Source organism: Theropithecus gelada, chromosome 7b (genome assembly GCF_003255815.1).
Source record: "Theropithecus gelada isolate Dixy chromosome 7b, Tgel_1.0, whole genome shotgun sequence".
NCBI classification, from domain to species: Eukaryota; Metazoa; Chordata; class Mammalia; order Primates; family Cercopithecidae; genus Theropithecus; species Theropithecus gelada.
Window position 1 is genome coordinate 33,345,197 of NC_037675.1, and position 25,981 is coordinate 33,371,177.

Genomic DNA, 25,981 nt, shown 5'->3' on the forward strand with positions numbered 1-25,981 from the left:
CTGTGGTTATTAGCTAAATCAATCTTCTCTGCAGATGAAAAACTTGAGGCCCCAGGAAGTTAATCAATTGGCCTGATGTCACGCAGATGCTCTAGGAGGACCTGGCATTTACAGTTGGGTTTCCTCACTCTCAGATCCATGCTCTTTGCACTGGGGTAGCTGCCTACTACTTCTCTCCTTGTGTGTGGCATGTGGTCTGAAGTCTAAGATAAAGTGGGGGAGTCAGGCTCTGCTGATGCCACTGAGGACCTACGCAGGCAGATTCACCTCCTGCTTTGGTCTCTTAATTCCTCTCTAGGTGAAGCAAGAACAAGTCTGTCTTCCCATCTAGGGCAGGGTTGCTCTGTGTGAGGTTGATGGTGCACCCTGCTGGGATCTTGGCACTTCTCAGGCATTTTATTAGCCCCTATTTACAGAGACACTGCCTGAATTCCTTCTGCCACTCATCCCATACCTCCTATGCTGGTGGTTAACAGTGTCATTTTAAAATCTCAAGCAGGAGGAGACAACATAATTGTCTCATTATATTTTAAACTTTTGGAATGTTGTTCTTTTTCAGAGTTGTGAAGACAGAGTGGATACAGGTCAGCTTGATTCTGTTTTTTTCCTCTATTAATGGCCTGCAAATATTAAATATGCAAAACATAGGCTGCTGTGTCCATATCTCCTTCCCCCTAGTTCTCACCACATGATATTTGTTTCTCCTCAGGACTGGAAAGAAGTGATTGCTTTAGGTTTGCTTTTCTTTTACCAACTGGAGAAATACCTTACTGTGTCTTGTTTAAATATGGCTTGTCACCCAGTTCCAGCTTTTGGGGGTGGGGAGGAGCATGAATAATCTGTGTGGTAGGCAGTTTTATTGCTCAGAAAAGAAGAAAACAGACCCCAATGTTTGGAATGCCAATGATTTAGGAAGTTTCTACCAGGTCTGCTACTTGTTCCAATCACTACGTTTGATCCCAGAAAAGACTGACATGCGTTTTGGCCATCAAAGGGAGGGGTTCCTTGCAGGCCAAAGGAAGAGTCACTAGAAGTTGAGGGTGTTGTGTTATGCCCCTTTAGATTCCAAACTTCCCTTTGCTGCGTATCTGATGACCAGGTGAAAACCGAGATTACTCTGCATGAGAAGGTTCTGTGGGTTGGTGTTCATCAGGGAAAATGACCAGGACAGACTTCATTGGCCAAGGGTTTGCTCATGTTTTGAGAATTAAAACTTGTTTGCTTGAGAGAGTCATTTGGTCAGCTGTTTATATTCCATTTTAAATTGTTTTTGTGCTCACTGTTTTGTTCTTTTGGTCTTTGACAGATGAGCAAAAATTATTTTTAATAACTTTAAAAAAGCTATCCCAGTGCTGACCAGGGAGGAAAAAGTGATCAAATTGTCTAATAAGGAAACACTATACATTTCAGTTTTTATTTGCTTAGTACTAATTCTATTTTCTCTTCCTACCTTTTTTTCTAAATGTTTAACAACAAAGTGGGAGATAATTTTTATTTTTTCCAAAATGCTTTCAGGGAAATCCCTTCTAAACCTATGGATTTTAGTCCAATGAGGAATCCTCATCCTTTGGTCTAAATTTTGCATATCGTCTGTTTCTTACAGGGCTTCCGTATTGTCTCAGGCTCCACTGGAAATGCAGCAAGGATTCCTAGCACATCCCAGTTGCCATAGCAACAGCAGTCTTTCCCATAATGAGCTGCATCATCTGAACTGATGTCACAGCATCATGCAGCAGGTCAAACAAGGCATCTCCTAGTATTGCATCCTACAGATGTGCTGTAAACATCAAAAGAAGACGGTGGGATCAGGAGATGGTGAGTGTTAAATGTCTGGGCCTTAATTGCATGGCTGTTTTGTTGGTTAGTCGGTGTCTGCTAAGGCGGAGATTGGGGGATGTTGTCTCTGCTTAAAATGGACTGGGAAAAGAAGGGCTGTTTTACCTAAATCTGTTTTTCAGGCTGCCGGGTTAAGACAAAGGCCTGTAAGAGTCATACAGGAATTAAAATATGTAGAATTATTCTTGCTCCAGCTCTGTCTGTTATTTTTAAGTGTTCTTACAGAATTTTTCATAAACGTAAGATGATTTTCAATTGCAAAACCCCAAATAAGCTTTAAAATGAGTAGTTAACAGTATTTAAGCATTGTAAAAATATAGATTTCCTTTTGGGAGGCAGAGCTAATTGGCCCCCTCTTTGCTCTTGTGAAATATGAAATATTCAGTGATTTGCAGTATGAAATTCAGTATTTACCTCGGTTGGGTTTCAGTTTCTTCATGGCAAGGAACAAATGCTGAATAAGCATTTGACATAACCCTGATGTGAAAGGGGATCTCTTGCATATTCAAGACAGAATTTATTAAAAGCATAAAGACCTAACACAAATGAAATTATTTGAGCCTTCTGATCTATATGGTAGTTCTTCAACCCATGTCCTTCAGAGTTAGTTGAAAGACTGCCACATATTTTTCCATCTCTAGCTAGTCTCTGAAATAGCTGGAGTTGTTTGCAGACTGACTTGTAACTGAGAAAGGAACAAGTCTCCTCTCTGCGGCAGTTGCAGTGAAGGGTAACCTGGGGGAGAGCCTCTGAAGTGGCAGTGGTGTTGCCATCCCTTGCTTAACTTTAACAAAAATCTGGGTATGATGAATAAATATCAGGGTCCTCAGTGGTTGTAGGGAATACAGATCTCTGCACTCAGTCATAACCTCAACTCAATTCCAAAACTCTAAACATGTATCATTTTCATTTCAACTCCTAGCTCTGTTTTTAGGCATCTTCATTATTTTTTTTTTCTAAAAAATTAGTCTGACAGGGCCAGATAAGGAGCGGTGTGTTGCCTTTTGTTTTGGGAAATGAAATGGATTTCCCTGGTGCAGCTGATTGCTACTAGGGGAGAAAAAGGAGGAGGCACATGTCAGTTCAATTGATCAATATGTCCACTTAGAATCAGGGAGTGGTCTCGTGGCTTAATGCTGCCAAATTGATAGTTTTTACTCAAAAAGTCTTACACGAAAGAATGGCAACCATTGAATTCCTCTTCTTTTAGTCTGTTTATTGAGGCTAAAGAGATGTATCGTGGAAAGCAGGAAAAGCAATACTTTAGCTAGCTTTGAGTGATTTATTTATATTTACTTATTTATTTATTTTTGCACAGAATTGAGCATGTTAGTACCATTAGGCACCAGCCAGAGGAAAGGCCTCAGATTTTAATTTGTTTGTTTATACCACATCACGCATGCTTGCTACTCTCAGTCCTTTAAGCTTATGTTTCTGACATGCAGCTATATAGGATGGGAGAGGTCAGCTCAGCCTGGCTTTATCGCAAGCACTTAGGAGCATGAATTGTTCATTGCCTGCTTTTTTATGTCATATAATGTGAGCAGAAAGCTCTGCTGGGACTGCTGGGTGTGAATGCATCTAAGTCAAAAGCTCTAAGGTGACAGGGAAGAGTGCTAGATGGTGATGGGGGAAGGGAAAGTATGTCTCATAGCTAGATTATAAATCTGGAGAAAATCACTTAGTGCCTATTAGAATTCTCTTAAAGTGTTATTTCTGAAGAAGAGCAACCAAGAAAGACTTGTTTGGTAACATGAATTTCTAGGAGTAAGAAAAAGCAAAAGGCAGCATTTTAATGAGTTTTCTATTTGCTTAATTCTTGTCTCTTTTGTCTAAAGTGCTGTTCAGCTGCTTCATCGTGGTTGATTTGTTCAATTACTGGAAGTCACAAAAGCTAGATTCCTTAAGGGCAGTGTTAGAAAAAGTGGAGTCATGCTTTGAGGGTGGGGAAGGGCGCTGGTGGGTGTGGACTGACGCAGTTATCTAGTGGAACATCCTCCCGGTTCAGACAAGCCTGTAATTTTTCCCCCCACAAATGTTCAAAATGCAATTACAGTTCTCCAACTTTATGCTTTTGTGCTCTTTTTGCTCCAGGAGAACAAAGCCCTGGTAATGGGAGCTGTCATCCTAATGTTTTGTTTCTTCGTTTCTTTGCAGAGGGCCACAGCCTGTGCTGCTCTCTGATTAGCTGCATGTCTTAATTACTGGCTCAGTTTTAATATATCCCCAAGAGGTGGATGGTGTGTGTGTGTGTATATATAGGGGAAGGAAGAGATTTCTCTATGGCTGCGTTTATTGGTGCCTCACTGAAACTTTCTACAATTTATGGAATTTTGTTTCACAGTAATGATAGATCATCAAGACCATGTTTATTGGACAAAGTTTAGGCCATGGAAGCCTCACAAGAAGTTAATGTCCTCTGTACTTTTGGTTATGGCTTTCATAAATAAATTACAAAGTTACAAAGAAGTCAATTATTTGCTGATAACTAGGCCACTTAGGGATGATAAAAATAATAATCATAATAACAATCATAGCTATTATTTATTCAGTTCTCACTGTGTATCAGTACTGAATTAAGTTTTGTGTATATTATTATAATGAAGTAGAGAGTAATAATCTCACTTTATAGGATTAGGTGTTATTATTCACATTTTGCAAAAACCAGTCCTTAGCCAGGCAAATAAACTTAGCCAAGGTTATGTAGTTAATAAGTGATTCCAAATCATTGCACTCTGGCCATGCAGCACACATGCTTACCCATGGTCATCTCAGTTTTATGACATCTTTACTGTGTATACCATACAGATCAGTCATCTATACTCTATCACATGTACTCCACCCCTCCTCATTCTAATTGGAAAATCAGATTTCACATGTAGAATGAAATCTCATTTGCAACACTAAGATTGATTTCGCTGTAAGGAGGAGCATGAATCTTGATCAGATGTGAATATTTACTTTGTACCTAGAGATTTAAGTAACCAAGAGTTGATGCTTAGACCTTTGCCACTACCCTTGCTTGACATAACTTTCTAGCAGGACCTCTGTATGGAAAATGTTACATCAATAAGTGTGGGCATGATGGAGTTGCACTCAAAGCAGGTCTTACCTGAGTCAGTAATGATTCAACTTTGTTATATACCTGTCTTATCAGCTATATTTCTGGTGCTTTGTTAACTTTAAGATGTTTGTATTCCCTGGTGTTGCCAGGGAAGCAGAAACTTCTCTCACAGTCTGGAAAGTGTAACCTGAATCTATCTCTTAGGTTAAGAAGATAGAGGATTTATTTTGCTGAATGTATCAGTGGCTGAAACCAAACCCTGTCTATCTCTGACAAAGTACAAGAATGATAGTCTTGTGTAATATCCTGGAAGCCTTGTGTTTGAGGAGAGCTGATACAGTCATTTCTGTATCATCTTGCTCATCCCCAGCTATCCACGCCCAGCATCATTATTAGGCTCTAAGGGCTGTTCTTTGTTTGAATGTGGGGCTAATGCACACACTGACAGCATGTTGATATTGATTCCAGTATGGTGAATACTTACAAATATTATTCCACAGGGCTTATTAGCCTTTTCTAGGTTCCAGGAAGAAGTTAACCTTTGTCCCAACCTGCTCCAAAGAGGCCCAAGCTTGTGTCTGCATGAGGTACAGGAATGAGAGGCTGATCAGAAAGCATCAAAGCTACTAGGTGCATTGACTACAGGAGTTAGGTTCCAATTAGGAAATAAAATAGCCAGTGGAATTTAAGGAAGTTGGTGGTCTTGCTACATGTTTCTGATTTTTTTTTCTATTTGTAATCCTAGAACACATGAAAGGCAATTTGTTTTGATCCCATGGATTCAATTCAATTCAATAAGTATTTATTGAGTATCTCCTATATGCCAGGCATTGTCAGGGAATCTATAGCAATGAACAAGACAGATGCAAATCTCTTCCCCCCCTACATTCTAGAGGGGAAGGGAAAAATGGGTAAATTTGTAAAATAATTTATTCCCTCTAATACTGCAATACTATTTCTATTTACTTTTTATCCCCTGTGCTATTAGAAAAGCCCATTATCTGTGCACATTTGTATAGGTACATATACATATATGGTTTATATGTGGAGGTAAACTTACTGCATTAAATAATAACTTTTCTTTTCTTGCTTGGGTTTGGATTAGAATCTTTCTGGATGTGGACAAGACCAATATGGCAATTAGCATTTTTTGGGAATAAGCTATTTTGAGAAATAAAATTATAATCAGTCAAATAGTGCATGTCTATCTCAGTTGACAAACTTGACATATGGAAATATGAAATGTGTATGGCAGATCAGTTAAGGAGAGATATTTTTATTTTTATAAAGATATTCATCACCTTTAAAAACTGTTTGTCCAGAGAGCCCTCTAAATTGAGCATTCCAGCCAGCCTGCTGATGGAGGTATGTACCATACAAGGACAGGTATACCAGTTACCTTCAGCCTCATCTAATCACCCTAGTGTGCCTTACAGTATCGCTTTAAATGGGAAGCATTTCTCTAAACAGTCAGATTGACTGAACTCTGTAGATGGCCCTTGAGTGTGGTTTTTCAGAGGAATAGCGATCCTTATAGGACTTTGGCTATGGCAACAGCGTTTTAGGTACAGTAGCCCCTCCTCCGCCCTTATTTGTGATTTAGCCTTTTGTGGTTATGGTCATCCATGGTTTGAAAATATTCAATGGAAGATTGCAGAAATAAACGTTAAATTTTAAATTATGTGCTGTTCTGCATAGTGCAATGAAATCTCACACCATTCTGTTCTGTCCTGCCTGGGATGTGAATCATCCCTTTGTCCAGTATATCCATACTGTATATGCTACCAACTTGTTAAATCACTTCATAGCCGTCTTGGTTTTCAGATCAACTATCTCAGTATCATAATGCTTATGTTCAAATAACCTTTATCTTACTTAATAATGACTCCACAGTTCAAGATTAGTGATGCCGGCATGTTGTTACAATTGTTCTGTTTTATTATTAGTTATTGTTAATCTCTTATTGTGTCTAATCTATAAATTAAACTTTATCATAGGTATATATGTATAAGAAAAAACATAGTATGTATAGGTTTTGTTGCTATCCATGGTTTCAGGCATCCACTGGGGATCTTGGAACGTATCCTCTGATAATGAGAGGGACTATTGCATTTTGAATTAATAAGGCATACCGTTTCTTCTCTACAAACACATACCGGTCAGTAATTGAATTCCTGAGTTGGTTTTAAGACTTGATGAAGATAAAGGACAGACTTTGTTTTCCTCATAAACCACCAGCCATATTTTTCTCTGTTCTTCAGCCATGGGGCATGCTCCAAACTTTTCCAGCCATCTTGCAGTGGTGTGCTTTAAGTCACAAGTGGAAGTAGGGAGAGAATTTGGAACCTTTATTTTATTATCAGATTTTTTTTGGAGACAGGGTTTTACTCTGTCGCTCAGGCTAGATTGCAGTAGTGCAATCATTGCTCCCTGCAGCCTCGAAATTCTAGGCTTAAATGATCCTCCCACTTCAGCCTCCCAAGTGGTTAGGACTGCAGGTACACATCACCCCACCTGGCTTTAGAATGGGGTCTCAAACTGGCTAATACATGAGCAAAACCTAGCCTGCAGCTTGTTTTGTATGGCTGCTGGGCAGGCTTTATGGGTGTGCAACCTGTGTAGTTGCAGAGGGCCCTGCACTGAGAAGGGTCCACACTTAGTTTAATACTCTTCTGTAACCATCTTGAAATTCTTAAAATAATTTTTAAATAAGAGGCTCCACATTTTTATTTTGCAGTGGACCTTATGTAGCCAGTCCCATATGGCCCTTTTGGTGCCCCCACTGATACTGCCTGAGCCCTGTAGATGTTTGAGTTTGAGACTCCCTGCTTCCTCCTACTCTGGAACAATTCAAACAGAAATTGTAGTGCTTAGAAAAACTAAGGGACCATTGTCAAAACAACCCAGAGCAAGGCCCTTGTACATGGGAATTCAGTGGCATGCACAGGAACTCAGTGGCATTTCTTTTATAGGCAATGGGGGATATATTACATTATCCTTGAAGATATTTTTTGATATTACTTGAAGTAAGATATTACTTGAAGATATTTGGTAGGTCAGCTTTATTTGTCACCACCATTGCTTTCAGGGGAGAAATCAAATCTTCTTTGCAAAGCAAGCTAATTAACCATCCTGTTGGTTCAATGTTTATATTAATTCTCTTGCCCTTTGTTTACTACTTGATTACTTTTATCACCTTCTTTGTTTAACTCTCATTTAAATTACACAACATATTTATGCTGTCTGGGTATTTTTTTTTTTAGTACTATCCTTTTTTCCTTTTTTTTTTTTTTTTTAATTCTCTCTTTCCAGGAGGCCAGAGGGCCTATAATTCGCAGTTATATTACTACAGGAAAAGTTCTTTTTTTTCAATTTAAAAGGGAATTATAGTCAATATTTATAATGAACCCTTCTCCAGCAAGGCAGTTCCAGCCATGCTAATGTTCAGAAGTCCAGATCTGCCATTACTGTTTATAATAATGAGATGCTGGTGACCGACTCCTGGACGTTACGGTAGGTGAAGCATTCCCACCCATCACGTCACCGTGAGAAGTGGCTGTGTTAATCTGTTAATCTACAGATTTGCAGAGAGTTGTTAGAAAATGAGTATGAATGATGGCACTTGCTGCACAGGAAAAAGGTAAATTTTTTTTGACTGTGTGAGTAAACAGGAACCTGACAAATCCAGAAAGGACTCTTGCCACCTCTTAGAAGCCTAAGAATAGAGTCTTCTTCAAGGATCAAGCCCCAGGAACTCAAGACCTTGTACCCCTGAACAATTCTGATACTCACTATGTCCATCACTGTACAAGCTGTAAAACTAGCTGTTTCAGCTCATTTCACCAGTAGTCAACAATTGACAAATGCATCACATATCTACCATGTACAGTATCATATGCTAAGAGAACAAACATTTTACAAATAAGGATGACTATAGGCACACATATATCTATTACTTGGAGAGCGCGACATAGATTTAACATGGTGTTAGCTGGGCTGTGCGTATAGATGGTCATGATTAGTTCTTCCTTTTTTCTGAACATACCTTGACATGGAGCTCCAAGCATATCTGTGGAGGTTCTCTCATCTTCTGTTCTCATCCAATTTCTTGATTTAAGTGTTTGTCTAATAACTCATTACTTTTGCTGGCCCACTCAGAATTCTTGTTTCTCAGCCCTTTCTCAGCTTTCTCAATCTTGAGTGCTCATAGTTTGTTACTACCCCAGGTAGTCTCTTATCAATGTGACCTTTTGGGACAGTTCTGAACTCATCACAGTCCTCCCCACCAGCAGCCCCCGAGGCCCTCATCTCTCTGCCACTGTTTATTCCTATTACGTTAGCATAAAAGTAGCCCATGGAAAACCAAATGATACTGCAGTTTCTCTGATATGGCCCTTGGAAATAATCTGCTTGCTTTTAGCTTTTAATAGTTAATTCAAATACTTCCTTGTATTTAATCTGTTTTCGTCTTTGTGTGAATTGAAAGGGAATGACCCTTTAAAACTCATATTAGTCAGTCTTGCAGGCAGCCTCTATGGAGAATCAACTAGAAATAACTGAAACAGTGGGCGGGAGGGGCGTATGTGATGTGGTAGGAGACTATATGCAACATGAAAACAGTTGTGCAAGTACAGTTTAACAAATTTGTCCTTTAGGGTTATTGGTACATTTCATTTTAAATTAAAAGTAAATAAAAATAAGGGGGTGATGATGAGAAGATGGGCAGCACAAGAAGAAGCCGAAGGATGAACATTTCTTCAGGCTTGGCTAGTAGGAGCACACAACTTCTAGAACACTGCCTCAGAAGGGCAGCTTCTTCAAGAAAAAAGGACAGATCTGAAAACAAAGGTAACAATAAAAACTACCACAAAAAGAGATATGATTCCTCTGAGAACAAATAAAGAATCAGATTGGTGAATTAAGATGTTACAGTTTATATTAATTTAGTAATAAATACTTGATAACAGGATTTTTAAACATTTGAATTTTGACTAAACTGAAAATAGGTTGAAAGGCCGAGGATGGAGAAAAAGATAACATAACCAGCATAAGAAGAGAAACAGGCCTGGCATGGTGGCTCATGCCTGTAATCTCAGCGCCTCAGGAGGCTGAGCGGGGAGGATTGCTTGAGCCTAGAAGGTCCAGGCTACAGTGAGCCATGGTTGCACCACTGCACTCCAGCCTGGGCATCAGAGCAAGACCCTGGCTCAAACAAAACAAAACAAAACAAAACAAAACAAAACAAAACATGTTTTACTCTGTTTTTTTCTTGTTTGTTTGTTTTTTGTTGTTGTTTACTTAAAGAGTTTTTCCTTTTTTTTATTTGCTTTAGTTAATATCATTTGGTTGATTTGTTGTAAAGGTGAATACACCCATATATTTTGTTTTTCTTTTTTAAATATAAGAATTAAAAATATTATTTTAGAAAATAACATAAATTATTATCTTTGGTGTGATGTTTTTTTCTCTGGTTCTTAGACCTTAACACCATCCTGTCTAAATACCATATATGCTCAGATACTCAAACAAGAAGTACTAAATTGAGTGCTGTCAACCAGCTTGAGGAGAAAATAAGCTTTCAAAAAAAGTCTACTCTAGAACCTTAAATGGCGATGGAAATGTTACATACCCAAATCTAAAGTGATTTTTTTTTTTTTTTTTTTTTGCAATAGCTTGCATCAAATAGGAGGATTACATTTTGGGTTTGGAATCCTAACATCCAGCAATTTACACATATGTATATAGACTGAAATTCTCTGAGCAAGAGATTAGTAGTGGGGGAGGTGAGCAGGGAATAGGCAGTCCATGAAAATAATAGTCATGTTTCCCTTCTTGACTTACTCCATCTCCTGACACCCTATACCTAAACACTGAACAAAAACAGACCCTGGCAGGGTAGATTTTGGAGCCAGGTATGTTTACCTTTGAATCTTAGTTCTACTATAAAATTATTAGAGTTATGATCTTAAGATTCTTAGAACCCCATTTTCCCATATGTAAGGAGAATATCCATTTTACAAGATGAAATGAAGTATTTTATGTAAAGTTATTGGCACGAAGTGAGCATTTGATAAATAAAAGTTATTATTTCACATATTTAGAAGTAGTGCGGTAAAATTATCACTCTCTCAAGAAGAAAATGCAATTTCTCCTCAACTCCAGCCCTGAAACTAAGAACATCATTTTTAGAGTTTTTAAGAGAAGGAACTCTTTAATATATTTTAAATGCTTATACTGTGTCAAACATATATATTATTTCATTTAATTTCCTTTCTCTACTTAAATTTTGTTCATAACCCTTATCACTTTCTGCAAACTAAACATTTTACTTGTTGTTTGTTTGTTTCTCCCTGGTATAATATAACTTGTATAAGGGCAGAGATTTTTGTCTGTTTTGTTCATTGATGTTTCCTTAGCTCCCACAATAGTGCCTGGCATATGGTAGGTGCTCAATAAACATTTGTTACAAGAGTAAATGAATCCACATAACCCTGTGAGAGAGGCAACATGATTGTATGCAGTAATAAAAAATTAATTCTCTTTTGCAGTGGTCCTTTTTAAGGTACTAAACACCCTTAAGTTATTCTTGCTATTCCAGATAGTGTGCCAAGAAATTCTTGTGGCTGATGGTTAGGGTATCATGTACCATCCAATTATTCTAAATTCTTCTATTGGAAGCAGGGATATTGCCTGGGAAGCTCTGATGTCCTCCTCTCTAAAGGGTTTCAATGAGTGAGGTGGAGTTTCACAGGTCATTTGAAAGATATATTGATTCTTTTACTGGTGGTTGTCTCTTCCTTTCTCTCTTTAGTGAATTTGGGTCCCCTTCAGGAACAGGATTATTTATTCTCCTTTAAATCATGAATTCCCAGCTGTAAATCTCAGATTGATGGATTGGTAGAATTTGAAAGACTCTTTGATGAAAGTTTCAGATAGGGAGACTGATAAGCCATGACAGTCAGCCCTTCTCTGTTGCTATTAAAAATACTCTAATGAGAAATAGAGCAAAGCACAGGAACACAATGATACAGTTGTTTGGCCAGAAGAACATACAGCTTCATAAATGAAGGGACTAATTAAGATAGCCTAATTCTATACTTACTTTGAATTAGAATCAAAACAATCTTTTAGTAGTGGATATCTGCAGCTGAATTTTGTACCAAAGGCATATTCTAAATGTCATGCTTTCGAACTGAGTATTTATTTCTCAGGGAGCAGGTGTTAGGGTTTTTTTTTTCCTTGAAATTCAAACCATTTTGACAGTATCCTATTTTTAGAATGCCTTTTTCTTTAAAAAGACAAACAATATCCAAAAGCAGTAGAAAGACATCTTGGGAGAAGGCAGTGTTCTGGTTATACCATAATCATAACAAGCTGAATAAGAAAAAGTCATGTTGTTAAAATTTAAAACTCACAGCGTTTTTATTTTATGATAATAAAACATATTTAATATACGTACTTTCAACAACCTTATGCTACAAAATAAAAATTATACTTCATGAAAATTTTCTTACAACTGCAATATATGGCATGGTCAGTTGCAATGTACAAAGACATTATTGTGTTCAAATAGCATGTTATTCTAATCTATTTCAGAGAGCACTGGACTGGGAGTAAGGCACCTGAATTTTTAGTTCCTGCTGACATACTCTTCCTGAATCTTGGTTTCCTCCACAGTAAAACAAAAGGGTAAAATTTAAATGATTTTTATTTCCTGATAGCTCTAGTATTTTGTGCCTCATTTACAGGGTTCTACATATTTCTTCATTGTTTATTTAGTCTTAGGATTTTCCAAAAATCTGTTCCATAGAGTATTTTAAATGTCCTTAGTGCTCATGTAGATGAAAACATATTTTAATTTATTATCTTAGTTCATTTGGAGTGTTATAACAAAATACCATAAACTGGGTAGCTTGCAAACAACAGAAATTCATTTCTCACAGTTCTGGAAGCTGGGAAGTCCAAGGTCAAGGTACCACAGATTTGGTGTCAGGTGAGTCCACTTTCTGGTTCACAGCTGGCACCTTCTAGTGTGTGCTCACATAATGGAAGGGATAAAGAGTCTCTCTTGGGCCTCTTTTATTAGGGCACTAACCCCATCCATGAGGGTTTCACCCTGTGATCTAATCACTTCCCAAAGGCCCTGCCTCCTAATATCATCACCTTGGGGGTTAGGATTTTAACATATAAATTTTGGGAACACACAACATTCAGACAAGAGTGTTTATATACCATTTATATTTCACACTTGTGTGTTTTATTAGCTTATATTTCATAATACTTTTGGTGGTCAACCTAAACTCAACACATAAAGTTTCACTTAAACTAACAAGTGATTGTCTTTCACAATAAAATTTTTTTAGAGTTTCCTTATCTTGCAAATTTGTGTTTCTATTTGTTTTTTCTCTTTTTAGCCACAACATATTTTTGCTGTTAATGAGTTGGGTGAAGTATTTGGTTCCCCTCTACTCTTCCTATTGGATGTAGAATTTCTTTAGAAATTTACGCTGCTGCTCTAGACATTCACATAAAATACAAGTGAATGCGCCGTTGTTAGGTCAAACTGTATGGAATTTCCATTTTTGTTGTCAAAAAATGGCCACATATTAACAGTTTTATGATACTTTGATAACAGTTTCCAATAATTTGTTCATTATCATAACAATGTTAGTCTTTACTATTTTTATAACTCAGTGAGGAGAGCCAGTCCCTAAATGAACTAGTGAAGCAAAGAGCACACAGGGTCCTTGGTGAAAGATAGATTTGGGATTGAATTCTGCTTCTCCACTGCCAACATCGTGACCATGGGCAAGTTGCTGAGTTTTGTTGAGCTTCAGTGTCCTTGTTTGTAAAATAAAAATGATAATGCCTGCCTCTCAAGCTTGCTGAGAAGAATGCCCCTGGCTCCCAGAATAGTGCCAGAATGTTTTATTTGGTCTAAAATTACTGTCAGGCCGGATATGGTGGCTCAGGCCTGGCCATCATTTTAGGAAAGCTCAGGAGAGAGATTGTTTGAGTATAGGAGATTGAGACCAGCGTGAGCAACACAGCAAGACCCTGTCCCTTAAAAAAAAGTAAAAAATTATCTGGGTGTAGTGGTGTACAACTGTAATTCCAGCTACTAGGGAGGCGGAGGCAAGAGGATTGCTTGAGCCTAGGAGTCTGAGGCTACAGTGAGCTGTGATCACGTCACTGCACTCCATTCTGGGTGATGGAGCAAGACCCTGTCTCTAAAAATAAATACGTAAATAAAATAACTCTGTTGAGTCCATGAGTCTGGTACCAGACTGGAAGGGACAAATCTTTGAGTCTCCACCTTTTCTCTGGATGATCTATGCTTGTTGATGGCTTCTCCTATTGCCATGTGCTGCTGACTCATAAATTCAGATTTCTAGCCTCTGGTTATTTTCTCCCAGATCCAGGCTTGTATTTCTCCTGCTTTCTGTATGTCTTTTCCTGAATCTTCTACAGGCACTTTTCACTTAGCACACCTGAAATGATCTCATCCTTTCTGAACTTCCTGTCTGGAATTAAGCATTGTTTTCAGTCCCTACCCTTAGGGTGGAGACTGGGAGTCATCCTAAACCCTCTCTTCCATGTCTGCCCTCACCTAAGTCCTGTTGAGTCACCAAGTTCTGTTTTGTTTCTAAGTGACTGGGATTTGGTGAAAATGAGCTTAAGATCACCCCATATAATTTTTCATTGTGTGATAGATCTAGGTCATGTTCTTCTACTTCCTGGCTTCCCTTTCTCTAAACCATAGAACTGATATTATTAGACATTTTCTCATGAAGGCCCTCCTATCTCCATGATCTTTCTAGCTACTCTTTGAATCTTTTCCAGCTTTGTTAAAGCCCATGTCTAGGACAGCCTCAAGTATCCAGTGTGGCTAGTGAACTGTGGTGAAGAGAGGGAGAAAATGCAGCGTCAGCGCTGGATGGGGACTCTACTGAACAAGAGATGTGTTATCCTAGATAGAAAGGGTTTGTTATTTTTTTTTAATTTTGAAATAAAAGTCTGTCTGATCAGAGAATTCTCCAAGTTGATATGTAAAGTTACTACGTCCTAATTCAAGAGGATTACATAGTGCTGGCTTCAGCACCAGAAAGTGTTTCTGTTTTGCACAATTATCATTTGTCTTTGGAATTAATTCCAGTAGGCAGGAGCGAGTTTTAACTCCATGGCCTACAACACTGGCATTGTTACTCACACTAATGTTCACAATAGAACAAAGCAGCAACCTTTTTTCCCCTTGAGGATTTAAAGGACCTTTTTTCCCCTTGAGGATTTTCCCATGAGGAAGGTAGATAGGATGTTGGTAAGCTTGGGCTTGGGGTCAGTTAAATCTTCTGGGTTCAAATCTCAGTCCCACCACCCACTAGCTCTGTGCCCAGGGAAACTTGCCTAACCTTTCTTGGTCCTATTTTCTTCACAGTACCTTCCTTGTCAAGTATAGTGAGACTTAGACACAATGTGTGTAAAGCACCTAGCAGAGTGCCTAAGATACAGGAGGTGATCTGGAGTGGTTAGTGGAGACCTAGACTATTCAGAATGTAAGCAGAGGGCTAACTGGTGGTCAGCCTGCCTAGCCCTGGTTTTAGGAGACTTTCTGTTCCAATTCCGGACCTGTGGGATATTGGTGGTCAAGTAAGTCTTGTACTATAATCTAATCCAGCTGCCCTGCTTCCTCTGTAGGGCAACTGTAAAGAACTGGGGAGGCTAGCAGTATCTCTGCTTGTCTTGGCCCATGTTTCACACCTCATTAAAGCCCCAGTTTCTTCTTACAACCTTTGCCTTTTCTCTAGCTCTCTGTGGTCATAACCCTCTCTGAATTCCTAAAGCAATAATGCTTTTTATCATGATTTACTATTTGTTCATATACTCTGAGGTTGTTTCACATGTGTAAGTCTGTCTCCTCAAGCAATTGGAAGCACCTCTGGCAAAAACTCTGCCTGTTGTATTCCCCAAGGAGCTGGCCCCTGTGTGAAACTGGGGACAGATGCAGTTTGACCTACTCTGCCTGTGTTCCCAGTCCCTCTTTCTACTCAGGGATGTCAGGAAGCTGTTTCTGGAGTCTGCCATCAGGCATTGCTCAAGGCCGTGTCCCATGATCCATCCAAACAGTGTTGTCGTCATTCTAGCTGCAATGTTTTGGGAGCTGTCCAGACAAGTAGTGATTATAAAACCAAGAGATTCTTGCAGTGTCCTGAATATAACACTAATCCAACATGCATTGATCTAATGCCTACACAGTGGCATGATTGTGCCATGATTGTGCAGGACATGTGTAGCTGAGCAAGATAATGGGGAGTCAGAGAAATTATAAAACCACCTAATTAGTACCAGTAAGTACAAAGAGCTATGGGAAGGTAGATGAGGGTGCAGTTAATTCAGTCAGGGTTCAGGGTCTAAACAGGAAGTAAAATCTGACCTGAGCTTTGAGGAGTGACTGAAGATTTCAGCTGGGTATAGATAAGGGCATTTCTGAGTGTGGGTGCCCACCGTGTTAAGCAAGTGGAGTATAAGAGTATATATAAGGAGGCCTGGGTGCAATGGCTCACACCTGTAATCCCAGCACTTTGAGAGGTTGAGGCAGGCAGATCACTTGAGGTCAGGAGTTTGAGACCACCCTTGCCAACATGGCGAAATCCCGTCTCTACTAAAAATACAAAATTTAGCTGGGTGTGGTGGTGCACCTCTGTAATCCCAGCTACTCAGGAGGCTGAGGCATGGGAATCTCTTGAACCTGGGAGGCGGAGGTTGCAGTGAGCCTAGATAGCACCACTATGCTCCAGCCTGGGCAACAGAGTGAGAATCTGTCTTTAAAAAAAAAAAAAAAAAGAGTATATATAAGGAGAATGAGGGTATAGAGAGTATGTGTTTAGGATGAGGCTCAGAGAGGAGGCTTGGATGGGATTTGGAAGGGCATGTAAAAAAATGGCTGTGTAAAATGAGTATTCATATATCAAATTTTGTTTTTCCTATGCTTCCTTTCTAATTTGGGGAAATGTTTTCATAGAAAGGATTTTAGGGCCAATGAATATTAAAATTCATAGTTAAAACACAATGTTGTCAAGGGAAATTCCATATTTTAAAATGTGCATTTACTTCTCTAATACGGATTCAGTTCACACAGTCTGTCGCATACACAGGTGTTAAAATGCTGTATCTAGTTAACTTCACATTTTTCCCACAGGTATTGAATATGTAAGCAGACACAGGGGTAACTCTCAAGGAACAAAATTGCCTGAAGGCTTTTTCTCAGGTACAGGTAAAGCATTGCCTTGGAAATGATTACATGACTTAGCAATGAGGGGTTAGTATTTCTTTAGGCTGTCAGCTGTGATGTAGCCAGTAGCATCTGAGCTTGAATTGTCTCCATCACTGAGCTTCAGACATGTTTGGGCATGTCTGCTGAATGTCTGCCCTGTATCTGTGATGAGTTGGTGGTCTGTCCTATCAGTGTCTTGATACTAGAGTCAAAAGCGGTTCCTAGAGAGAATGTATCCTAAGAAAGGTAGAGTCAGCCACAGTAAGCTCTGATCACCAGAGGGTGGAGTGATTCTGAGGTCCGTTTCCATGTGGGTCATGAGGAAGTGTCCTCTGTCAGCCATTCCCTGGACTCTGTCTGGCCTGAGTCCTAGAAAAGCTGTGGAGGGGTAAGTGGGCTGAATGTAAGAGCTCTTCCACTAAAGAACCTGTATGTCATTTGAGCACAAGACCACTGCTGCAATAGCCCTCAGGAGAGTATATTGTATAAGAGGGAGAAAGGCATATTTCCCTCTATCCACAGATGCTTGAAATCAGAGGTTTCCAAACTGTTTGATTCACATATTTATTTGTTAAAAAATGTCTGAGCTCTGTCATGTATTACTGTCTTACATATTTTACAAAACATGTAGAAGTAAAAATCTTAAAGGCTAAATTAAAAATTAAACAGAAATTCTGATATTTTCATCACACCTCAAAGGTTTGCCTTGCATCCCCCTTTATGATGAGTCCCCCATCATGAAGACCCCTGCTCTAGAGCATTAGTGGGAGGGGCCTGGCAGTGCCCAGAAATAGCAGCTCTTCCTGGTAAAGATGCCCATGATGCAGTGAGTGTGCATACATGTGAAATTCATGCTGGAGCTTCATGAAATTCTACTTAGGGCCCTGTTTTCAGGGAGCTAAGACTCTGATAAGGGGAGTAAAATAAAGATGCAGAGAAATGTAGTACATTACCAAAAATATTACTCCATTTGAACCTCCAGGCTGGTGAGCCGTGGAGGAACTTGAGTTGTACAAAATTAAAAATCTTTCTGAGACAGTATGTTTGTATTGCATTTTAGAATTTACCAAGCACTTTCACTTGTAACTTTGCAACAACTCTGTGGGATATGAAGGATGGAAGTTGAGAATTTCTTTAAGCCAATTTGGTTACACTCAGATTTCAGCTTCATTTTGGAAGTCATAGTAACCACCCAAAAAGTTTGGGGTGGTGATAGTTATTTCTTCTATAGGCTTGATATCAAGTTGTAATGAATTCAAGCCTTAGACCAAAATCTCACACACATAGAGATATTTATTAGACTAGCATTAATTAGCAAAGCAGGCACAAAATATTTCATACAGTCTGTTTGGTAGATTGATGAACTCTCAGCTCTATTTTGTTTTAGGTGCTCTAACTATATATTAAGTAAAAAAAAAATAAAAGCTTTGCTCTATTTAGGATTCTGTATCCTTTGTATGTAAATCACAAATCCTTTTAAATCAATGGTTGGAGATAAGGACAGATTAGGGATTAAGTCTCAGGCAACATCACTCAAGGGTACAAAGTTGAGGCATCATAGAAGTCTGATCCCTTTTTCTTACACATGTTTCTAAATTATTTTAACTAACCCATATGTCTTGAGTACCTTTAATTTCACCAGGTAAAACCCATTTCTAAACTTTCTAAATGGTAATGGTTTGCTAAATGGTAATGGTTATTGACTGAAGTAGGAGTGAGTCCATCCCCTTTCTGATGTAATATTGCCTGACACACATACCCACTTTCAAACTGTACAATTCAGGCATTGCTTTAGCTGACTTTGCCTAGAAATGAAACTTAAATTAATTGTCACATATATCAAACCAATTGTAATGAAGTATTTAAAAATAAATTATAGAGTTTATAACATTGGATTATCATTTTACAGACACTGAAGCTTATGATCTATGATTTGCTTAAAGTTTTTCAACTTGTGAGTAGGGATAAGACACTGAACCCAAAGTAAATGACTCTCAATTCCATGCTGTCTTTGTAATACCAATGCCCCTGACTATATGGCCACTTCCAATGCTGACCTCTTGGGATTGAGGCACTCTGCCCCTTGGCCACTTTTTTAAAAGTCTAAAGTTTAATTAATAGTAATAGTCCAGTGTTAAAAAGTAAGGAATCTGTGTCTTCTGTTGACACGATTCCTCCTGTAACTCTTCCTGAGAGGAGGAAAGACAGTATCTATCAGATTTATGAGGCTTTGCTTAAATTTTCCAAGGGTACCTTCAATTGCTTTAGTTCTTGTAACTCTTTTCCTCAAGGAAATTGGGATACATTTTCTAGGCCCTGAGGGACATCTGTGTGTAGCCACAGGGACCCTGAAGGCCATGACCCAAAGGCAGGGGCTGCTGTGGATAGTGAGATACAGATGAAGTGCTGGGCAGGTCAAGAACCTGGAAGACACAGCTGGGTGGGACCATGCCAGGAGCAAAAGTGAGAAGTTCAAGGTGGGCCAGACCAGAAATATGCTAGACAGGTACCACGGGATTTTAGAGGTTCCAGCCTATGGCAGGGATCACCTGACCTTGCTCAGAAGAATGTAGGTTTTAGGATAAAGCAAGAATAACCAACGTAAAATTAGCACATTTTAAGATACGGAGCGCAAAAAGCTGTAATCCCAAACTGAGAATGTTTAGTAAGAAGAATGCGGATACTGAAGAACTCAAAAGACTTTTGTCTGAATTGGGTACTTCTTTTCTTTTCAGGGTTTCGCTCTTGTTGCCCAGGCTAAAGTGCAATGGCGCAGTCTCGGCCCACTGCAACCTCCGCCTCCTGAGTTCAAGTGATTCTCCTGCCTCAGCCTCCTGAGTAGCTGGGATTACAGGCATGTGCCACCACGCCCAGCTAATTTTGTATTTTTAGTAGAGATGGAGTTTCACCATGTTGGTCAGGCTGGTCTTGAACTCCTGATCTCAAGTGATCCACCCGCCTTGGCCCCCTAAAGTGCTGGGATTACAGGCATGAGCCACCGTGCCCAGCCCCATCATGTTTCTTTTGCAATGCTTTTGCCCTGGACCCTCTAGGCTTCTGATACATGCTAAACCAGGGTGCTTTTTCCACATTGCTCCCCACCCAACACTCTGCAGGGCCCAGATAACTCCCTGAGAGGTGCAAGTGGCCCTAAATTTTTTACTTATTCCTATTCTTGTGTCCTGAGGCCAGTGTTTCAGTCCCAGGGTCCTCTTCACAGATCTCTCAGGACTCCCATCTGATTCCTATGCCATGGGATTCCCGGCAGCCACTCTAACCAGACAGAGTGCTTGAAGTAGAGGCACCATTTAAATCAGCCTCTTAGGACCTTTGTTACTGGTATATAATTCATAAGAGACTCTCCAGTACCTATTACTCAATAAGAACAACGACATTGATGTTTGACGTGCAGGATTTGTTTAAAGGGGCTTTTTATAGATCTGTAGGGCAATGGCCATTTCCAAAGCAATGACAGTGCAGTATTTCAAAACAAAAGCTATTTTGGACAGGAATTCAAAACTGGACTCTATAGATCCAAAGTGAGTTTGACTTGTGTATAGGAGTTTTTTTCTTTTTAGTGCCTTTCAAAACATTTCATTTAAACTTAAAAACTAGAAGATCACAGGAGATGTTTTCCACAAAGCTCTTTTGATTTCGTTGTTCTGCATAGATGCTTGGAAAGCAGGGAAAATGTTTTATGGTGAAAGAATGCAGACTTCTGGCCCAGAGGATGGAGAGTGTTTATTTCTTGGCTTTATGTGGTCCTGAGCCTCAGAAATATAGAAAGAAATACAGAAATATCTGTGGACATGTTAGGGTTTGATGCAATGAGTAATGGGATACAATTTTGGATTAGCAGTTGGAAATTTGAAATTTATTACAAATGTACATAAAAAGAATAACAACTATGATGGATTCTTTCATTTATTGAGTGATTACTATGTGTCAGGCTCTGTGTTAGGAAGTGCTTGATATACACTAACTCGAAGCTTCAACAAACTTCAAGGGTAGTTGAAGGAACACACTAATGCCCAGATCTTGGTGCTATACACCATTCATCAATAAAAGGAATCAGGGCTCCTTGGAGTAATGGCTAATACTAGGGGCAGGGAAAAATTTTAGATGAGCATGAGCAAGTATCATGTAGTTCAAGAATGTAAGGAAATGTTCAAAAAACAAAAGGGTGGAGCTGTCAGAGAGACATAGGAGCCAAGCTGAAAGAGCTTCTACTAGCCAAACCTAATAAATAATGTAGTATTGAGTTAAAATATAAAATAAATATAAGGCTGGGCATGATGGCTCACGCCTGTAATCCCAGCACTTCGGGAAGCCGAGGCGGGCAGATCACAAGGTCAGGAAATTGAGACCATCCTGGCTAACACGGTGAAACCCCGTCTGTACGAAAAAAATATGAAAAATTAACCGGGCGTGGTGGTGGGCACTTGTAGTCTCAGCTACTCCAGAGGTTGAGGCAGGAGAATGGCGTGAACCCGGGCGGCAGAGTGTGCAGTGAGTCGAGATCGTGCCACTGCACTCTAGCCTGGGCGACAGAGCAAGACTCTGTCTCAAAAAAAAAAATAATAATAATAATAATAATAAATAAATAAAATAAATCAGTGTATACTAATATAAATGAATGATTGAATAAATAGATAAACAGGAGAAGAGACAGATCTTTCTTACAGAAACTTCCAAATAATATACATAGATACTCCCATTTCTTGGAGGAAGAGTTTAACCCACTCCTGGGGGTTGGCTAGACTTAGTGACTTGCTCTCAGAAAACAGGATATGAAAGTGAACAATAGTAACTTCACAGTGGTGAAAGCTAGTAAGTATAACCTTAACCAAGTGATGAAGGTTGATGTCACCATTGATGTTGTGTGGATATTGTATACCCCTAATGTGATGTGGTGAGAAGAGTACTACTTCACCTCTATGGTATTCTTCTCAAATATCCATAATCCATTTTAATCATCAGAAAAATATCAGATAAACCCAGACTGGGGACACTCTAGGGGTACTTGGCCTGTATTCCTCCAGACTATCAAGATCATGAGAAGCAAGGAAAGCCTAAAAGGCTATTATAGACCAGAGGAGACTAAGGACATATGACAACTAAATGTGGTGTGGCACTCAAGATTAGGTCCTGGGACTGCAAGAGGACATTAATGAAAAAACTGGTGAATACAAATAAAATCTGGAGTTTAATTAATAGTTTGGTACTAAGATCAGTTTTATACTTTTTACATATGTACCTTGGTAACATGAGATGTTAACAATGGAGGAAACAGGGTGAGAGGTATGGGAACTCTTTGTACTATCTTTGCAGCTTTTCTCTAAGTATAAAATTATAACAAAATAAAAAATGTATTAAATGAATAAGTATATAAATAAATATACATATAAATAGTTGAAGATTTAACAGGGTAATACAGATTTATTTTCTAAAAATCAGCAGATGGTAGGATGAAAAGTAGAAATTTCCTTCTCTGAGTAGGAACTCCAAGCCTACCCCATTCTAATAGCACAGGTAAATAGCTTAACAATTTGGCATATGTTTTCCCAGATGTTTTCTTTGATGTATAGATACATATTTTAAATATGGAACTCTGCTTTTCATTCTGTCCTATGGCTTATTTTTTTGTCTACTAAACCCTGAATCTTGGACTTGGTTTTGAGACAGAATATAGTGATCTTCCAGATGATTTTTAAATGTTTGTGAGAGAGTATTGCTTCCACAAAGGTATTAAATTGTTGAGTCTACATCTTACTTTATTTTTAAGCATTTTAGATACGTATCTTTTTTTTTTTTTTTTTTTTTGAGACGGAGTCTCGCTTTGTGGCCCAGGCTGGAGTGCAGTGGCTCCATCTCGGCTCACTGCAAGCTCCGCCTCCCGGGTTCACGCCATTCTCCTGCCTCAGCCTCTGGAGTAGCTGGGACTACAGGCGCCTGCCACCGGCGCCCGGCTAATTTTTTGTATTTTTAGTAGAGACGGGGTTTTACCATGTTAGCCAGGCTGGTCTCGATCTCCTGACCCTGTGATCCGCCCGCCTCGGCCTCCCAAAGTGCTGGGATTACAGGCATGAGCCACCACGCCCGGCCTAGATATATATCTTATAGACATTAGTTTTTCATTTCTTCTAACCTAGACGTCTAAAATAATCATTTAGGTGTTCCTAAATTTTTGTTATATTAGTCAAAATTATTACCTGGGCCAGGCATGGTGGCTCATGCCTGTAATCCCAGCACTTTGGGAGGCTGAGGCAGGTGGATCACCTGAAGTCGAAAGTTCAAGACCAGCCTGGCCAACATGGTGAAAGCCAATACAAAATCAGCCAGGTGTGGTGGCACACACCAGTAGTCCCAGCTATTCAGGAGGCTGAGGCAGGAGAATCTCTTGAACCCTGGAGGCAGAGGCTGCAGTGAGTTGAGATCACACCACTGCACAGCCTGGATGAGACAGAGCAAGACTTCATCTCAAAAAAAAAAAAAAAATTTTTACCTGCTCTGCTCTAAAAATTTGGAATGATAGATTTTTAGTAAATATTAAGAAAAGAAATGTATTAATCTTTAAATAAATAGAATTATGAAAGATGTTGCTAGTTGATCATAACTTTGTTGGTGAATGCTAGCTAGCTGAAGTTGTGATAGAAATTGAATATATATGTGTGTGCATGTATGTGTGTGTATATACATACACAATTATATCTGTAAAATTTAAAAGCATTCATTTGCTACTGGCTCAGACAGTATAAGAATGGTAACCACTGATTATCTGATCTCTGATCCAAATAAATTACTAATCTAATAATTATAGGTTTTCTTTATTTTTCATTTCTCCTTGTAACAGGCAGAGCTGTGATTTGAGCTTGGGTTTGTCTCCAGTACTCCCACGTCCGCTGGGTAGCCCTGATATGGAAGCTATAGAGAGTTCCACAGCTGTGGGCACTGCTTTTGTGTAGTCTTGGGAGACCGTCTCTGTGTGTGTGTGTGTGTGTGTGTGTGTGAGTGTGTGTGAGTGTGTGTGAGAAGGGGCATGTATCTAGGCCCTTTCTCCTCTCATAGCCAGTTCTCTCTCATTCCTAGTCCAGATTTATAACGGTCCTTCATTCGTTAGCTTCACTGTACCTTTCCCAATCTCCCATTTCTTTTTTTTCAGTTTTATTTTATTTTTAATTGATACAATAATTATACATATTTGTGGGGTACAGTGTGATGTTTCTGTACAAGTATGTATTGTGTACTGTTCGAATCAGGGTGTTTAACGCATCCATCATCTCAAACGTTTATCATTTCCTTGTGGTGAGAACATTCAAAATCCTTTCTTGTTATTGTGAAATATACAAGATTGTTACCTATAATCACTGTACGGTGCAATAGAATACCAGAACTTATTCCTTTTATGTAACTGTGATTTTACACCCCTTGACCAATCTCTTTCCATCTCTCCCTCCCTCTCTCTGTCCTCAGCTTTTGGTAATCACTATTCTATGCTGTACTTCTATGAGATCAGCTTTCTTAGATTCCACAAATGAGCGCAATCATGTTGTATCTATCTTTGTAAGTTTGTCTTACTTCACTTAACAATGCCCTCCAGTTTTATCTATGTTGCTGCAAATGACAAGATTTCATTTTTTAGTGGCTGAATAATATTCCGTTGCATACGTATACCACATTTCATTATTCGTCCATTGATGACACTTAGGTTGATTCCATATCTTGGCTGTTGTGAATGGTGGAACAGTAAATGTGGGAGTGCTGATGTCTCTTTGACATAGTGATTTCATTTCCTTTGGATGAATACCCAGTAGTGGAATTGCTGCAATGGTAGTTCTGTTTTTAAGTTTTTGGGGATCTTCCATACTGTTTTCCATAATAGCTGTACTAATTTACTTTTCTACCAACGATGTATCAGGGTTTCCTTTCTCCACGTTCATACCAGCATATTTTTTTTTGTCTTTTTGATAATAGCCATTCTAGTTGGGGTGCCAGCCTCCCATTTCTCCACCAGTGGCTGGCACATCCCTATAGAGAACAGTGAAGCTAAGTGATAGGAATCCCTTCCATGTTCCTACCTCCTTGGTACAAACCTGCAAATTGGCACATTCTTCTTTACCTCCTTTCTTTGGGTTTTATAGAAAGAGGAAAAATTTTGTTAAAAGTATGGATTTTTGACCAGGTATGGTGGCTCACACCTGTAATCCCAGCACTTTGGGAGGCCGAGGCGGGTGGATTACCTGAGATCAGAAGTTCGAGACCAGCCTGGTCAACGTGGTAAAATCTTGTCTCTACTAAACATAAAAAATTAGCCGAACATTAGTGCCACACACCTGTAATCCCAGCTACTCAGGAGGCTGAGGCAGGAGAATTGCTTGAGCCCGCGAGATGGAGGTTGCAGTGAGCCGAGATCGTGCCACTGCACTCTAGCCTGGTGGGCAGAGCAAGACTGTCTCAAAAAAAAAAAAAAAAAAAGTATGGATTTTTATAGGGAAAGGTACCTGTTCCCTGCACTGCCATTACAGCTGTGTGACCTTGGACAATTTACTTAAATCTTGCTACCCCATTCTGTGAAATGGGGATAATTATACTACCTACTGGTGGTATTAAAAAATAATGCTGATGAAGTCTATTTAGCGTGGTGTCTGACACAGTAAGTGCCTGGCATGATAAGCGACAATGGTAATTTCTTTCTATTCAAATTCAACCCACCTTCCAGGGCTTATCCATATCTTAAACTTATCCTATTGCTCTGGCTCTTTCCTCTATCTATAAGTATGCTCAAATCTTTCTCTTAACCCTCCCTTGAT

General features: G+C 39.2%; 1 protein-coding gene across 1 annotated transcript in view; it reads left to right on the forward strand.

The window, feature by feature from the left end:
* The first annotated feature begins 1,755 nt into the window (after positions 1–1,755).
* AKAP6 (A-kinase anchoring protein 6) overlaps positions 1,756–25,981 on the forward strand; it is a 516,267-nt gene continuing 492,041 nt past the window's right edge. Inside the window, exon 1 of the mRNA XM_025392877.1 lies at positions 1,756–1,815. The gene's annotated coding sequence lies outside the window, so the exon portion shown is untranslated. The remainder of the gene's footprint in view (positions 1,816–25,981) is intronic.